Below are 18,229 nucleotides of genomic sequence, written 5' to 3'. Positions count from 1 at the left end.
AGCTGGTGGAAGGAGGGGGGGTTAGGAAAGAGAGGGAAGGGGGAGAAGGGAGAGCGAGAGCATGCTCTCACAGATGCACACAGAGAGAGCAGCCAGAGGCTTGTATAGGATGGCACTGCCTGACTTGCTCTCATTATTGCCGCAGGCTGGCCGCTGCCCATGGAGAACTCGCCAGCATCCGCTGCTGACCGGGGGCACGGTGCGGGAAAGGGACAGGGAAGTGATTAGGACCTCATGGACCATCGAAGCAAGGCAAAGTACTGCCTGGGCACTGGGGCTGTCTTTGTTTGCTTTTACCTGGGACGGGAAATGCTGTGCCAGAGGGCAGGAAGGAGCCACCGTGAAAGAGAGTTCAGCTTTTCCTTGATGACTCCTTTCCTCTGTTGAACATTAAAAAAGTCCCCAGCCCCAGGCCTCCTCAGCCACTCTGAGGGGTGGCATAGGGCTAGCCTGACCCAGAGCTTTTAAAGATGACATTGTACCAGGACAGGCAGAAAGCGGGTTGCACATACCCAAAGCACCAACATCATTCAAAGCTCAGCCTCCTCCTCTCATTCCCATTATCTGGGTCATGCCGATTGAGGTCCAAAGGCCTGGCAGGGCTGTTGGAGGGTGTGGAAAGGCATCCAGCTGCACTCCAGTGTGGCACAGAAAGCTGTGCACAGAGCTGTCTGCAGTCCCTGACACTGCTCATCTGCTGTCTACTGCAACAGACCACAAACGCCAGGGATTCAGAGATCCAGCTGCAGTCCTTCCTGAAGAGGCACCGGTTTCTCGCTCCACAGATTTTTGCAACGTGCTTCTCTGAAGCATGGGGTGCTTAGAAGCATGTGCCTCCTTGGCAGGAAGCCAGAGCCTTGTGCCTATTGCCCTTGCCAGCCTTTTGAAAGATCCCACACCTCCTCCTCTCTCCCACCCTAGTGGTTTACTGCTCACAGGGGCTGGGTCTCACCTGGGGTGCTCAGTTTGGTCAGAAGGATTAAAAAGAAAGCAAAGTCAGGTGCTGGAGGTATTAGACCTTCCCCTGAAAAAAACCTCTCACCTGCTTACTGCAGCTCCCTACCCTAAGGTTTCTCACCAGTGATTTCAGAGACACGGGGATCTCAAGCCCAGGGCTACTGTGGGTGCAATGCACTTCAGTGCATCTACTACAAGCAGGGCATAAACTACAAGTGTAGAAAGCCTATGAGTCAATACTCTGCTCAGCAGTTAACCTGAGAGCACACCATGTTGACAGGTCTATCTCCCAAAATACACCTTCAAGACTCACCTGAGCTCTCTCACACATCTACAGCAAAGCAAGATAGGACCCAGTCCTGCTGAGCCAAAAGACAGCAACCCAACCCCCTGCTTGTCCAGCTGGCCTCAGGATGATGGGGTCCAGCTCCAGGAAACATCTGCCTCACAGGTCACTCTGCCAGGAGCTGTCAGAATTTATTTCAAGTCACAGCATGCCACCAGCCCTGGAATAGAAAAGGTCTCACTGTAGGTCCATAGCTGCAGATGGCTTCTCTGTAGCAGGAGACACATCAGCCCAGAGGATGAATGTTTCAAGACCTACAACCAGGTACCCCTGTTCTCACCCAAGTAAAAGTAAGAAGCTGAGAAGTAAGATCCTGACAATTTGCCCACCACAAAGACACCCCAGCAGCACTGGGAAGCTGGATCCTTTTAGGCTGCTGAAGCAGGGAGTAGCATCACTGCGAGTAGTATCAAAGCAGGCATCTGCTTTACAGCCCTGTGCAGCTATAGTCTTTAGCATATAATCATAGAATGGTTTGGGCTGGAAGGGACCTTTAAGATGACTAGCAAAGCTGCCCCCAGCTTTACTCAGTGGATCTCAGTGGATGCCAGTCAGCTTCCTTACACCCTGGGGCTGGGAGATTTCTAAGTGACATCCATTCTCTATAGGGCTGCTTTTAATGCAGAGATGCTGCAGTGCAATCTCCCAGTGCATTCAGGGGGGTGGGTATGAACCGTCTTTGGAGACAAGAATACCCATACCAGTGTCTTGTGGGGAGTGAGGAGTCATCTGCTCTGTGCCCCAAAGCATCCTGCCAACCTTCCAGTCCCCAAGATGCCATGCCACCTGCCTGGGAGACAGACCCTCCAGCATCCTCAGTCACACAGCTGGGGCCCAACATTCCTGGGTGGAAAAAGGGCAAAAGACCTCAGCTGGTTTGTAATGTGGTGTCCAGGACTTTGCAGGGTCCTGCCACTCACAAGGGGCACGGCTGCCCATCACCACCTTGAAGGTTTTATAATGCAGGCAGGGATGACTTCACCCTGGGTGAGCCAGCATTTCCAGCTGTGTGTGAAAAAAAACAACCAACAACAACAATAAAAAAAGCCCTCAGAGGGTTTGTTTTGTACATGTGCAAAAGCCTAAACTTAGCAAGCAAGATGTTAATTTGTGAGGGGAAAATAGGCCATATTTATGTAACTGTGTAAAGCTGCAGCGAAGGCTACAGATCCACTGGGAGAGGAGAGTATGTTCAGGGCTAATGACAAACGCTGCTATTCACCAGGCTTTGTCAGGAGCTTCAGGAGCTGCATATTTATTGCCCAACACCCCAGAGCACCAGCTTTGAGGCTTTGCAGGCTAAGAATAGAGGTCTCGTTGTGTTTGTCTCTCCACAGCCCGGGTTTTGTCCGGGATTAGAGGCACCGGGGTGTGGAAGCCTGGCTGAAGGAGCACTGCAAATGGCAGCATCTCTGTTGGCCTGGGAGCAGCGCAGGGCCCTCAGCTCAGCAGGGGTGGGGAGTGCTGAATAAAGGGTGAATTCATTCACAGCCGTGCAGGATGGCATTAGTGCTGGCCCCCTGCTCACAGAGACATCCTCCGTGGTGGCCGGGGTGCTCACAAAACACAACTCCCTTGTGCATAAACAAAACCCAAACATCTTTCAAAGCAGGCAGCCCAGGCAGTGCCATTACTGAAATTAGCAGCTTGCCCTGGCTGTGAAGTCTGATGGCTTGGATCCACCTTGGGAGCCCTGGTCCCAGCAGGGGCAGGCGGCTTCCCCGGCAGCCCGTCTGCCCACAGCATTTCCCTCCCCTTCTCCTCACACACACACACACATTCTGCCCTGCTTGAACAAGGTCATGAATCCAGCAGTACTCAGCCTTGGGAACACAAACCCCAGAGCCAGTCAGTCACCCAGGTGTCTTTCAGACACTCCACACTGTGAGAGGTTTTTCAGCTCCAGCTCTCATGATGTGGCAGTGCAGGTGGGAAGCAGCACAGTACTTCTACTTGTCTGACTTTGAATTTGAGGCTCTGGGACACTGGCAAAGCCCCTCATCGGCTAAATTTGTCTTGCAAATGGTAGAAAAGCCTCTCAAAAATGTACTCCCAAAACAAAATCAAGAGAAAAACCTCCAAGTTGTGGATGCTTGTGCAGCCTCTGGTCCCACTAGTCCTTAATCCTGGAGCCAAGTTCTGGACACCTAACTGAAGAGAGTTGGAGATGATTTCTATAAAGGATGGTGACCCTGGGCTTTGGGTGTCTGTAAAGAGAGTCCAAGCCAGTGGCAGTACTGAACAAAGGCACTGATTACAGAAGGGTGCATTGTATCTTTTATGTGACTGAATCCCAGCCTGGGAGGTAAGGGAGACCATCCCATCACAGCAGAACAACTGGCCAAAGGCTACAACTGACCTTAAATGGTGTTCCCAAAGAAAGGGAGATAGAACTGAGTGCTTTGAAACTTACAAATAAAAGCTCTGCAAAGCAGGATCATCTCCTGAGGGAAAGCATCATCCCTGGAGAAGGCCTTTTTTGCTAAAACATCACGTAACAGAGAACTCTTCTGGGAAAGGACTCTTGAGGTAACCTCTCTCTCTCCTAAAGCAAATGCCCCTGGAGGCAACATTCATTGGTATAAAGAGTTTCTAGAGGGTAAAGAAAAGGAGGGGGGGAACAGTCTTTGAAAAGCCTGCTGTTAATTCTGCATTTACCCTTGCAGCAGCAGCAACACACAGAGCTCAGTGATGAACCATCCTCTTCCAGTGCTCCTTTCCTAATCACAACTGAGAAGGATCTAACAACGTTCCTGCTGCTCTCTCATTTGCTTCCGCTGCAGCTCACCTCTCGCTCAAACCAACCCGCTGTGAGCAGTGGCTCTGCAAAATGTGTCTTGGAGTCATGTTCTGGCTTTCTGGTGCACAACAACAAGGGACTTCCCATCTGTTGCTGTTTGTTTAGCCCTTGCATCGCTAAACTAACATCTGGGGAAACTGCTGAGCCTCTATTTAAAGAGTGGTGCACTGGAGAGGAGACGGGTGTGTCTTTACCCTCTGTGGAAGATAGTGTGACCCGAGTACCATTTGGCAAAGAACAAGAGGCCCAGGAACCAAATCATTCCTCTCTAGTGCCCAGGCTGTTGCATTCAGATATTTTCATGACACTGGCCAAGATACGTAAGTGTAGTCTGACCATTTCGACCCTGAGAACTGGCTTCAGTGCCTGGAAAACCACATGTCAGAATAGAATAGAATAGAATAGAATAGAATAGAATAGAATAGAATAGAATAGAATAGAATAGAATAGAATAGAATAGAATAGACCAGACCAGGTTGGAAAAGACCTTTGAAATCATTGAGTCCAACCTATCATCCAACACTATCAACTAAACCATGGCACCAAGCACCCCATCCAGTCTCTTCCTAAACACCTCCAGTGATGGTGACTCCACCACCTCCCTGGGCAGCCCATTCCAATGGCCAATCACTCTTTCTATGAAGAACTTCTTCCTAACATCCAGCCTAAATAAGCACCTGCAGTTTAATTTATCTTTTGTATTTCTATCACTGCAGCTCAACAAAACCCAGACCTGTGCTGTGAGGCAGCAGAAGGCCTCTCGTAAGTAACCATGATCTGGGAAGTTCTGCCCCCAGAAATTAAGTTGGTGTGGAGATGGGTCTGGCTCTGGTGCTTGAGGTTGGCTCCTATCCTGCTTCCTCCCTGCCAGCCAAACCCACCACTTGCCTGATGTCAACACTGCTCCTTGCTCAGCCTTCACCAGCACTGCCTCCAAGACTGGGGATAGTGCAATCCTCTCTTTGTAAACCTTCTGCCTCTTCTCCACAGAGTTCAGCAGTGCCCAAGGTCTCCACATCTAAATTCAGTGCCACCCAGCTCCCTGAAACAGGCAGAAGAAATTGCCACAAAGTGAAAAAATATGTCAAATAGAGCACTGCCAGATAAGACAGCTACAGGATTGTTGCAGCAGGGAAAGCCAGTAAGTGAAAGATTCAAGGGGAAAACCATCAATATTGCAAATTCTTTAGGAAATACTCATGGAGGTAGAAGACAGCAACTGAGCACCTGTGGGAGGGAACATTGGAGACCAACACTTTTGCTCCTGGCAATGCCTACAGGGCCAGTAAAGACTCTTTGGATGTCTCAGGGAGAGGAGGGTAGAAACATACTAAAGCCTGACCTAGCAGCTTGTACAAATGCTTGATCTAGCAGCTTGCAAAGCCTACCTATGCTCACTGTGTGTTCAAGCCACAAAGCTGATTTTGCTAGCCAAGTTGTGCACATCCTGCTTGTGCACATCCCTCATGCATGACTAAAGATGTCCAAAACAAAGGGACTCGCTGTTAATATTTAAGGATTTCTCATTATCTGCCTTCACAAAGACACTATTTGCTTGACAGCAGCCAGATGAGAGGTTCACAAGTTGTCTCAGCTGCACGGACAAGTCATGCAGCTCCAGACCACAATGATCCACAGCTGGACTTGATGATCTTAAAGGTCTTTCCCAACCTTAATGACTTTATGTTTCTATCATCAGAAAATGGCTTAGGTTAGAAGTGACCTTAGAGATCATCTACTTCAACCTCCCTGACGTGGGCAGGGATGCCTCTCAACTAGTCTTGGTTGCTCAAGCCTCAACGAGCCTATGATCCTGAGCTCATAATGACTACAAAAGGCAGTGTAGATGCAAATCCCAGGAGGCCTGTGGACTTCAGGCAGAACACAGAATCTGCAGCAAAGGTGCAATGTAAACAGTCCCTCTGCTCTTAAAGAAATCCAGTATTGGGAACACCATCATCCACTGGGTGGATGGAGGTTAATGGAGGTGATGGAGGTTAAATCTGAGAGATTAAGTAAAAAAGAGGGGAGGGGGGAAAGGAGCTTTCACAGCTCTCTGAATATCAGTATCTATTGCTCTTGGAAGGCACCAACATCTAAAGATGACAGTGTGGTCAAATGTAAAACAAATTGTCCAAGCACAACAACACAACAAGCCATCTCTGCACTGGCCAGGAATCAAATGCCACTCACAACACCAAAAAGAGAATCAGTTCTCTCACATCAGTCTCTGTATTCCCTGATCACAGGCAGGAGGGGAGAGTTTTTCTGTATCAAACAGAATCATTCAACACCCAAGTCACGAGGCAGCAAGCAAACAGCTCTGCTCCTTGCCAGTCCAGAAGCACAGACTGAGAATGACAGCAGCAAGCAGGTTCTGATCAAGGGCACAGCTCCAAAGCCCAAATCAGGCACTGCAGCTGAGACCACACCACGCTGAGCAGGACAAGGAGACAGCATCACAACGCTTAGCTGTCTGCATGACTGTTTACACCCCAGCATGGCATTTGCTTTTTCCCAACAGGACAAGTTTGTTGATTCCTGTTTAGCTTGTGACCCAGTACAAACACCAGCAGTTTCTGCTGTCAGAACAGCCGGTCATTGGCTGCTGCCTGCAGAGCTGGGGGGTTTCTCCTAAATACAGCAGCCTGCATTTATCTGCCTTGCATGGCACCCTAGTTTTCCCATGACCATGTCTCAGGGCTTGAATCCCAGCCACATCCCTCTCCCAAAAGCCTGCAGATTCTCCAACTTCATGCTAGTTTGTTAACAAACAGATGAAACTACAGTTCCTACTCTGCATCCAAGGCTGAAGTAAATGTTCCTGGGACAAGCACCTGAAAATACATAAATGTCATTATTTTGCCCCCATCCATGCAGCATCACCCAAACATTTTGTACCCAGGTTTATCTAGAATCCCATTAGGGATGACTATGCCAAAAAGAATCACAGAATGGTAAAAAGATTCAGTATTTGTCATGGACTGCCTCTTCCCTAGCAAAAAAAAAAAAAAAAGACCTTTTAATCTTGTTACAGAATGAAATACTCTGGATTAAGATTTATTTCCTCCCCAAACCCACATGGTTTACTTGCCCAGCATCTTTCAGACTGCTTTCATTTCAGATTATTTCTTTTTTTTTTTTCTTCTGTAAATGAAAATTAAACTGCTCTGTAATTACCTAGGTCCTGTTTTTCTTCCTTCTGTGGCCAGGTACTGCATGATTTTTACAGCAGTCAGATTCATCACCTGTTCCCCCTAATCTGTCCAAACTCACCACAACCTACCCTGAAACCACTTCAGCTATTTTTTTTTATTAGAATTACTGCTTCTCAGACAGCTTGAGCCCACCTGATTTCCCAAGAGCCCTCTTGAATGTCTTGTTTCCCTCTATCCTAAGCAGAGTTCTCACTGTCATTATCACCAGCAGTGCCAGTCAGCACTTCTTTCTCTCAAACATCAACAAGTATGGAAAAAATAAATCATAAAACACTTTGGCCTTCTTGACATTTTTTCAATAGGTCTTTCTATTCCCACAATTATCCCACAGGCAGATTAATAGCATGGGAAGGACCAAGGAAAGTGCTGACCTGCTCATTTGTCAGTGCTTACTAGGGCTACTGCAAAGAAGGGTTGCCACAGACATTAAATGTTTGTTACATTATGGGATTGTGATGAAACAAAAGGCATTTGTTCTGCAGGCTTAGAGACAGAAACTAACCACACAGTTACAAAGGGAGAATTGAAGTTGTTCTTTCAGGTCACTGTCACCAAAATCTCCCTCCCTTTGCTCAAGAGGTAAGCTCTCAGTCAGGCAACCTGGAGAGACCAAGCTGTAATATTGAGATAGAAACCTGGGAGGTGGGGCAAATGAAGTCTCATTTAGCTATGCAAGCTGTACAGTGCAGTCCAACAGACACTGCATGAAGCATTATAAATGGCAACAGTTAAGTGGCAACCATTTGTATAGGGTCAGAGTGCCCTGATGAAAGCCCATGGAGCTTCCAGGAGGCATTGCCTCCTGAAGTCTCTACCTGTGCCTGCAACAGGGACCATAGTGACTAAGGGAGTTGGACAAAGTAATCCACAGAAAGGGAAGAAATTTGAGACATTAGCATGGAATCACTCTGAAGGTCATCCAGTCCAACCCCCTCTGCAGTCAGCAGGGACATACTCAGGTTGCCCAGAGCCCTGTTGAGCCTCACTTTGAATATCTCCAGGCATGAGGCCCCAGCCACCTCCCTGGGCAACCTGTTCCAGTGTTGCACCACCCTCATGGTAAAGAACCTGTTCCTAACACCCAATCTAAATCTGCTGAAGCCATTGTTCTTGTCCTATCACCACAGGCCTTTGTAAATAGTCTCTCTCCATCCTTCTTGTAGGATCCCCTTCAGGTACTGGAAGGCTGCTATTGGGTCTCCCCAGAGCCTTGTCTTCTCCAAGCTGAACAGCCCCAGCTCCCTCAGCCTGTCCTCGTAGGAGAGGTGCTCTGACCCCCTGATCATTTTGCATGAGTAATCCTAGATCCAGGGAGGGGAAGACAAAACAAAACAAACCTGCAACAGTTCAAAAGCAAGGCCAAGTGAAACACAAGAGCTGCCAAAGAGGTCATACAAGTACTGAGCTCAGTTAGAAACATCCTACTGCTCAGTAGCCTCACGTTCAAGTCCAGACTGTTGAAAGCATCGTGAGTTAAGCAACTCAGCCTCCTGAGCACCCACATAATGTCTGCTTTTGTACCACTGGGGTGGGCACAGCCTTCAGCAGACTTTGATGAGACTTCTCCTCCTCAACTTTACTTATCCTCCAGGCACACTTCATACAATTCATAAACCTTGCTATAAAGGGACTTCCAGGTGAAAGGACATTTTCTGTTTAGGAATTTCTTTAAAAGCATGACATTTTTTTGTAACTGCACATTATATGATGTCTGTTCTCCACAACAAGGTGCACAGTGTCACAGGAGACACAAAAGAACCCACACTGTGCACCTCCAGCTTTCAGTTCACGCTGAGGAAAGATGAAGGAATAAAATGGCAGCTTAATGGATTTGAAGGGAACGCTATCCCCTAGGAAAACACACTGAAGTCTTCTGTCTGTCCCCAGCTGTTTAAAGAACATCCTCGGCATTTCCTACTGTTACATGATAAATTCTGATTATTTTGACACTTTTCAATATCTCAAAATCTTTTAAAGCAGGAGCCCCAAGGTGGCAGCATGAATTAACTGCAGTTATTTCATTTCGGAGCCAGCTCATGCCTATATTTGCCATATCTCAGTCTCTCACTCCTATTCCTCACCTGAGTTGCAGTAGCTGTTTGGATGAGGCCAGGCAAGGTGCTGGATCCAAAAACTGGTTCCAGTGGAAGCAATGAAAGGCTGCTCACCAGACATCCCTCAAACCCTTTGATCAGTGCCGCCAACGAGCAGAAAATACGGATGGGACTGACCTTGACATGAAGAAAGAAAGGCCTGCAGGCTCCCAACTTAGATTTAAACAGAAAGGTTTTCAGGCAGCATTAACAAAATTATAAACTTGCAGAAATTGCCTTTCAGAAAGTCTAATTCCAGCTGAATGTCATCCTGACTACAAAGTACCTCTTTGTATATTAATGCGCTCAGCCTAGCAATTTAACTACTGAGTCTACATTTAATGGTTGTTTATATTCATTAATATTTATCTCATCTTCCACAAATGAAATTAGTAACAGCATGCCAGATACTTTCTTCCTTCATGTGGCTCCTGCAAAAGCATCAAAACCAGCAAGCTATCTCCAAAGGCAACTGCAGGCAGAGCTGGGTTCTGTGTATTTCTGAGGCAGCTGGGCTAAAACTATGTTCTTTCCATTAAAATTAGCTTCCTTTTTTTTCCCTTTCCTGGCTCTGTCTTTACTTACACAACATAAACAGTGAATAATGTGGAATGAGAATTTATGGCTCTATACAGTCTCCCTTTAAATTCCATTTAAAGCATTCCTGGGATTTTTACATGACATCACAGAATCACCAAGGTTGGAAGAGACCTCCAAAGATCATCGAGTCCAACCTGTTGCCACAGACCTCATGACTAGACCATGGCACCAAGTGCCACATCTAATCCCCTCTTGAACACCTCCAGGGATGGAGACTCCACCATCTCCCTGGGCAGCACATTCCAATGGCGAACGACTCTCTCAGTGAAGAACTTCCTCCTCACCTCCAGCCTAAACTTCCCCTGGCACAGCTTGAGACTGCGTCCTCTTGTTCTGGTTGCTTGGGAGAAGAGACCAACCCCCTCCTGGCTACAACCTCCCTTCAGGTAGTTGTAGAGAGCAATAAGGTCTCCCCTGAGCCTCCTCCAGGCTAAACAATCTCAGCTCCTTCAGCCCCTCCTAAAGCTCCATCCCAAGCTCTTGCCTTCCATAACTGTTTTTCTTTAAACTTTTACTAGGGATATGACAAAGTACTTTTTATTTGAACTCCAGCAATTTTTTTCCTTGTAAAGAAGCATGGGAGGTTAGAGATGAGCTGGCTTTCTCTGTGAGCTGTTCGAGTATTCCTGGGCTGCTCCCTCTGGGACAATACCACCCTGTGTGACCTTGAGCTAGTCAGCTCATCATCCACCCACCTCCTATTTGTTCTCTGCTCTGCTTGCACAGAGCCACCAAAAAACAGCATTCCATTTACCACAGGGAGAAATATCATATCCATTCTGCTCTGGACACTGTTGTTTTGCCACTCAAAGTGAAGTGATGCTGTTTGAAAGGATTTGAGTTGCTCAGTAGCACCCAACTCAGAGCCCTGGCGCTGTAATTGCTGTCAAATTAGGTCTGTTCATGCAACAAGAAAACAACATTTAAGGCTTTTATTTTGCAGAACCATACTGGATGTCTTTTACTCTGTACACAAAGATTTAGTGACAAGAAAAATTGAAGAGATGACAAATGAGGAGCCTGCATTTCAAGGAACACCATCAAAGAGCTGAAGCCTTCAACTACAATTCCCTGCAAGTGGCTATGAAAGCAAGTGAAATTCTCAGGACTGGGAGTGGTTTTAAATCTCTCCAAATAGAGGATAGTATTAAAAATACAAAAAGAAGAAGAAGAAATCCAATAATATACAATGATTTTTGTTCCAGAGAAAACTGCCTCTGTGCATGCCCCTTGTACTAACTGTTCTCAGAAATGTTTTTGTGTCGTTCCCTTTGCTATATCCCTGCTCCTTGGGAAAGGGCAGTGCTGCCAAAGCTTGCTGCCTCTGTTTTCAGGTGCTTGGTGATCTTTCTGGTAATGTATGTCTTTTAGAAACATGAACAGAACTACATGGTTGGCACTAGGTTTTGCAACCCCAAAAAAAAGAAGAGATCCCTTTGCAGGGTACAGAGCAGAAAGGGAAGGTCGATAAATACAAATGGTAACAAACATCTGGGGAGAAGAAAGACTTTAAACAGCCTTTAGCAGCATCAACTTTTTGGCCACTTCAGGTGTTGATGGGTGGACAGAAAGTCACTGCTGGTACCAGGGGAGGTATGCAGTGAGCTCCACAGGGCAGCAGGTGACATTGCCTGAAACTGTACAGCTTAAAACTGATGTGATATTCATTCATAGAATCATACAATCAATCAGGTTGGAAAAGACCTCAGAGATCATCAAGTCCAACCTATTACCTGATGCCTAACACCTCATGATAACTAACCCATGGTTTCAAGTGCCACATCCAATCCCCTCTTGAACACCTCCAGGGATGGAGACTCCACCATCTCCCTGGGCAGCACATTCCAATGGCCAATGACTCTTTCTGTGAAGAACTTTCTCCACACCTCCAGCCTAAACTTCCCCTGGTGCAGCTTGAGACTGTGTCCTCTTGTTCTGGTGCTGGTTGCCTGGGAGAAGAGACCAACCCCACCTGGCTACAACCTCCCTTTGGGTAGTTGTAGACAGTAATAAGGTCTCCCCTGAGCCTCCTCTTCTCCAGGCTAAACAGTCCCAGCTCCCTCAGCCTCTCCTCGTAGGGCTTGTGCTTGAGGCCTCTCCCCAGCCTCGTTGCCCTTCTCTGGACATGTCCAAGTGTCTCAATGTCCTTCTTAAATTGAGGAGCCTAGAACTGGACACAGTACTCAAGGTGTGGCCTAACCAGTGCTGAGTAGAGGGGCACAATGACTTCCCTGCTCCTGAAACCAGAAATTTGAGTCTTCATTCCTCCTGATACCCTACATGGGAAGATAGAACAGAATAGAACAGACCTTTGAGATCATCAAGTCCAACCTATCATCCAACACTATCTAATCAACTTAAGCATGGCACCAAGCACCCCATCAAGGTACCTTGTAAAAGGATCAAAGGATTCAAATTAGGCAAGAGGAAATACTTTTCAGAATAACACAATTTAACAGAGCTCATGGCTACAGAAATATGAATGCATTTAGATAGGAATAATTACATATATGAATAATTGCATTTAAATGTATTGTGCTGTATGTTTACATATAAATGAATCTATTTGAATATATTATGCCCAAATTCATGGGAGAACTGTCCATAATGCTTTTCTTAAACTCTGCTTCAGCATTACAGCAGACACGAAGGCTAACCAAAACATAACAAGGAAGCTGGAGCTTGATGGATTATTAGAGGCAAATGTGACCAATCCATCTGAACAGATCTGTCACGGAGCTCTGTTTGCTGTAAAATCGTGGCTGGCACAGCTGGTGACTGCATGTAATCAACATTTTTTAATTACATAAAACAATGCTTGGGAAAAAGACAACAAACTAGAACACAAGCCTAAATCAAGAGCCCAAATATTTAGAGGTGAAGTCATGTGAAGCGTACACAGGGGACTTCCATCTGGTGCCATTTAGGTGGCTATCAGTCATTCCAGGCCTTCTGTGCTGCTGCTAGCACATGGGCCAAAGAATGCACCAAGCATCTTCACGAGAAGGCTGGTTGCACACTGACAACAGCAAGTGTGGCCAAAACAAATCACTGTGCAAGCAACTGAAGATACAAAGTAAGTGAAGGGAAGATAGAAGCCCTTTAGATTTGAGGGCAAACTCTCCTTATCCTTCCTCCCTAACCATTGCAGATTTTTCCTCTCAGGCTGCCTGTGCTCATCAGATGCTGGCCATCAGTGAAGCATCACCCACTGCCATACCTGTTCCATTCCTCCCAGAGGGAGAGATGCCAGAGCAGTGGAGTCGTGCCTTCCCGGGGCCACACGAATGTACAACACACCCCCTCCTGCTCACAGGCAGCAACACGGGGTCTAGCATGCAACCCAGCTCCAGGGGCAGCTTTGTACACCAAAGCAATGTCCTCTGGCTCCCACCACACTGAGTGTCCTTGCACCAGGGCTGAGCTAAGGCCTGCATGCTCTACAAGACAGAAGAAAAGTATACAGAAATGTCCTTCTGTGCAACCCAGGCTATAGAGGAGTGATGGCACAGAGCAGTAGTTCCTCCCTACTCCCCACAGGGTAAAAGAGTGGGTACCAATCCAGCTGCAAATAGCTGAAACCATTCTTTGAATACTTCTACTCACTTGTTACAAAGGATAATGTTTTAATACAGCAGTAGTCTGTTTTCAGCAGAACTGGGAATTAATCAGCACCCTGAACCTCTGGGTTTCTGCAGCATGGGATTACACAAAGCTGCTGTGAAGTTAATATTGTAGTTTAGCTAATAAGAGAGAGCCCAGCACAATATAGGATTAAATCCCATCCTGAGTTCTGAAAACAGTTCTTGTGCAAAACCCTTGCAGCCAAATCCACCCAAACCATCTAAGGGTGGCTGAAATCAAATGCTGCAATCTCTTCCTTCATGGAAATAGACTGGATAGGCTTAGAAACTTTAGGAAAAACAAACACACACGCACACAAGAAAATGAGAAAAACAACTTAAACAAACAAAACACACACACACAAACCCCCACAAAAAAGCCCCCAAACACAAAGCCAAAACAAACAAAAAATAAACCCCAAGCAAGCAACCAACATCCCCAAACAAAACCCAAACCCGAGACAAAACAAAGCCAATACAAGACCCCACACTTGGGCTGCTGAGCATTCCACCAGCATGCTACATTTCTGTTCTGGAAGGCAAAACCCCCACTGAAGCACCTCTCTGATGTTATAAAAAGATAGTATCAACTTACCAGAGGGTTTTTCCAGTGAAACCTCTTGAAACATCTACACAGTCAGTTGCCCTATAGGTGAGCAGTAATCTGTCTCCTTTTTCACCAGTGTTTGGTTCAGCTCTAACAGAAGAAAGCCAACAAACTGCTGGGGCTAAATTAGGGATGCAGAGGCCCTACATACAGCCCTGTCTCCTGCAAGATCATTTGTACAATCCTATCACCCACCCAAATGTTCACTTGCCATATATACTAGTCATTAAGTTCTCTGGAGTTGAGAAGAGCATGTCAGGGTCAGGGTCACATGCTGGTCCAAACTGGCAAGAACTCAAAACAAGCCTCAGGTAGCACCTGTGTCCAGCACACACCCAACACACACTCAGTCACAGGCAGCATAAACCAGCTGTATTATTCCTTGCTCTTTGGACAAAAAGGAAGAGTATAAAGGCATCCTCAAGAACTTTGGGCTCTCCTTAAATTGCTGAACAGATTTATGCTGCTAGTCTGGATTAGATCTGGAGATTTGTGCTGCATGAGGAATTGTATTGAAAGCCACCTTCATTCCTAGGGGTTGGAAGGGATCACTGAAGCTCATTGACTCCAACCCTGCTGCCAAAGCAGGATCACCTAGGGCAGGTCACACAGGAATGCATCCAGATGGGTTTGGAAACTCTCTGACGAAGGAAACTCCACAACCTCTCTGGGCAGTCTGATCCAGTGCTATGTCACCCTCACAGTAAAGAAGGTTTCTGTCATGTTGAGATGGAACTTCCTGTGTTCCAGTTTGTGTCCATTGCCCCTTGTCCTATCACAGGGCACCACTGAAAAGAGACTGACCCCTTTTTCTTGACACCCACCCTTCAGATATCTGTAAACATTAGCAAGATCCCCTCTCAGTCTTCTCTTCTTCAGACTAAACAGGCCCAGGTTGTGGGGGACTGTGTCCCCCGGACTGGATGATAAAAGATGAGAAACTGCAAGGAGAGTTGAAATGGGAACCACCTGCAGTGGCTTAATAAGCAACTCCTGTAGATGAGATAAGAGTCACCTGTGCTACCTTAATAAGTATTGCCAGCCAGTAAGAAGAAGAAGAGGTTAACCAATCCCCTGGAACCACACTCAGAGGAGGGCTACGAATGCGAGCTGCATGAAGGCAGTAGTCAGTCTTGTGGGCTTGCTGCCACAGGCAGGAGCTCTTGACCTGGGCACTCCCTACCCCCCTGCTTGAATTCCACCCTCGTCGCTGTGGGTGCTGTGCTGAACCCCACAGCGACACCAGGTCTCTCAGCCTTTCCTCATCAGATGTTCTGATCCCTTAATCATGCTCATAGCCCTCTGATGAACACTCGATTTCATCCCTGTCCCAGATAGCTCAGAGGAATTTGGGATGCATCTTTTCTGCTGACCTAATTGTGGCAGGAGAGCAGCAGCTCAGGTGACACATTTTGTTGCAGATTTTTCACTGTAGCTAATCGTGGCTGTGTCACACAATTAAAGAGTTTCGGGGAGTCCTTAATCCAGCAGTGGCTAAACAAACCTCACACACAGCAGCTTGCACGTGAGGGGTGTGCACACATTAGATAGCTTGCTCACCTTTTAACAGGTGCTCTCAAGCATGTTCCAGGCACACAGTGTGACATCTCTGCCTAAGCCTCTTAGAGCATCAGTTGCCCTTTGAGCACTTATTCATAGATTCATAGAAAGGTTTGGGTTGGAAGAGACCTCAAAGATCACCTAGTTCCACCTTCCATAAGATCAGGCTTCTCAAGGCCTTGAACACCTCCAGGGAAGGGGTATCCACAGCTTCCTTGGGCAACCTTTGCAGTGTGCCCAGGGAGCCAGGAGGGCCAATGGCATCCTGGCCTGCATCAGGAACAGTATGGCCAGCAGGAAGAGGGAGGTCATTAATAATAATAATAAACTAGGTTGGAAGAGACCTTCAAGATCATCGCATCCAACCCCTCTACCAATCCAACCCACCTAAACAACTAAACCATGGTACCAAGCACCCCAGCAAGTCTCCTCCTGAGCACCTCCAATGATGACGACTCCACCACCTCCCCAGGCAGCCCATTCCAATGGGCAATCACTCTCTCTGTATAGAACTTCTTCCTAATATCCAACCTAAACCTCCCCTGGTGCAGCCTGAAACTGTGTCCTCTTGTTCTGGTACTGGCTGCCTGGGAGAAGAGACCAACCTCTGCCTGTCTACAACATTCTGTCCCCTGTACACTGCACTGGTTAGGCCACACCTCGAGTACTGTGTCCAGTTCTGGGCCCCTCAGTTTAGGAAGGAGGTTGACTTGCTGGAGCGAGCACAGAGAAGGGCAATGAAGGTGGTGAGGAGCTTGGAACACAAGCCCTATGAGGAGAGACTGAGGGAGCTGGGGCTGCTTAGCCTGGAGGAGACTCAGGGGTGACCTTATTGCTCTCTACAACTACCTGAAGGGAGATTGTAGACAGGCAGAGGTTGGTCTCTTCTCCCAGGCAACCAGTACCAGAACAAGAGGACACAGTCTCAGGCTGCTCCAGGGGAGGTTTAGGATGGAGGTTAGGAGGAAGTTTTACACAGAGAGAGTGATTGCCCATTGGAATGGGCTGCCCAGGGAGGTGGTGGAGTCACCATCACTGGAGGTGTTCAGGAGGAGACTTGACAGGATGCTTGGTTGCATGGTTTAGTTGATTAGATGGTGTTGGATGATAGGTTGGACACGATGATCTTGAAGGTCTCTTCCAATCTGGTCTATTCTATTCTATTCTCTTCCAGTGTCTCACCACCCTCACGGTAAAGTCTGAATCTGCCCTCCTCAAACTTCAATCCATTCCTTCTCGTCCCATCAGAAGCCCTTGTAAAAAGTCCCCGCTTGATGACAATCCTAATTTAAAGAATAAATAAAGAATATAAAGAACTCAGCAACCATTTCCCTCTGCAAAACAAACGATGCAGCACCCCTTATTTAAGACAGTATTTTTCTAAATGCAGCACATTCTGTTTACAATGGCTACAAATAAGTCTGGAGGGAGCAAAGAACTTCTGAGAATAACTTGTTATTTGCAAGCAAGCCTCTGACATCCCTGCTTTAGGAGCACAGATGATCCTCAAGCCAATTCCATGCAAATCTTAATCTTACTACCAGTAAAGAAACTAAATACAAAATCCAGTATCCTCTAGAAAAGCAGTTTGTGTGTAACACAGCCTTGTAGTGGCTGAATTCCATATCACCACTTACAGGTTAAGGGGGGGGAACAGATATATTAATATAATGATTAATAATAGATATATAATTAATAATAGATATAATAATATGAGATATATAGTTATATAGACATAAATGTTATATATGTGTATAAAATATGTATTTTTATATGTATACATATAGAAATTGGTACAAATCCTCATCAGATGCCTCTCCTCCTCAAAAGAGCAGCCAAATGAAAACCTTGATTTGAATATGGGTCTGCTAAAGGGATCCAGTTTTCAGCTCAGCTTCCTAGGGTGCATCAAGGAAAGTGTGTCCAGCAGGTCTAAGGAGGTTCTCCTCCTCCTCTACTCTGCCCTGGTGACAGCACACCTGGAATGCTGTGTGTGGTTTTGGGCTCCCCAGTTCAAGAGAGAGAGGGATCTGCTGGAGAGAGTCCAACAGAGAGCTGAGGGCAATTGTGCAACTTGAACATCTCTCCTGTGAAGAAAGGGCTGAGAGACCTGAGGCTGTTTAGACTGGAGAAGGCTGCTGAGAGGGGGGTCTCATCAACATCTATAAATATCTGAAGGGTAGGTGTCAGGATGAAGATGCCAGGCTCCCTTCAGTGGTGCCCAGTAACAGGCCATGGAACAACAGGTACAAGGAGGCTCCACCTCAACACGAGGAGACACTTCTTTATGATGAGGGTGACAGCCCTGGAAGAGGCTGTCCAGAGAGGCTGTGGAGTATCCTTCTCTGGAGACTTTCCAAACTTGCCTGGATGCATTCCTGTGTGGCCTGCCCTAGGTGATGCTGCTTTGGCAAGGGGGCTTGGA

This window comes from Dryobates pubescens, chromosome 11, assembly GCF_014839835.1.
Source record: "Dryobates pubescens isolate bDryPub1 chromosome 11, bDryPub1.pri, whole genome shotgun sequence".
In the NCBI taxonomy this organism is placed as follows: Eukaryota; Metazoa; Chordata; class Aves; order Piciformes; family Picidae; genus Dryobates; species Dryobates pubescens.
The sequence above is the reverse complement of the archived record's forward strand: the minus strand, read 5'-3'. Positions refer to the sequence as shown.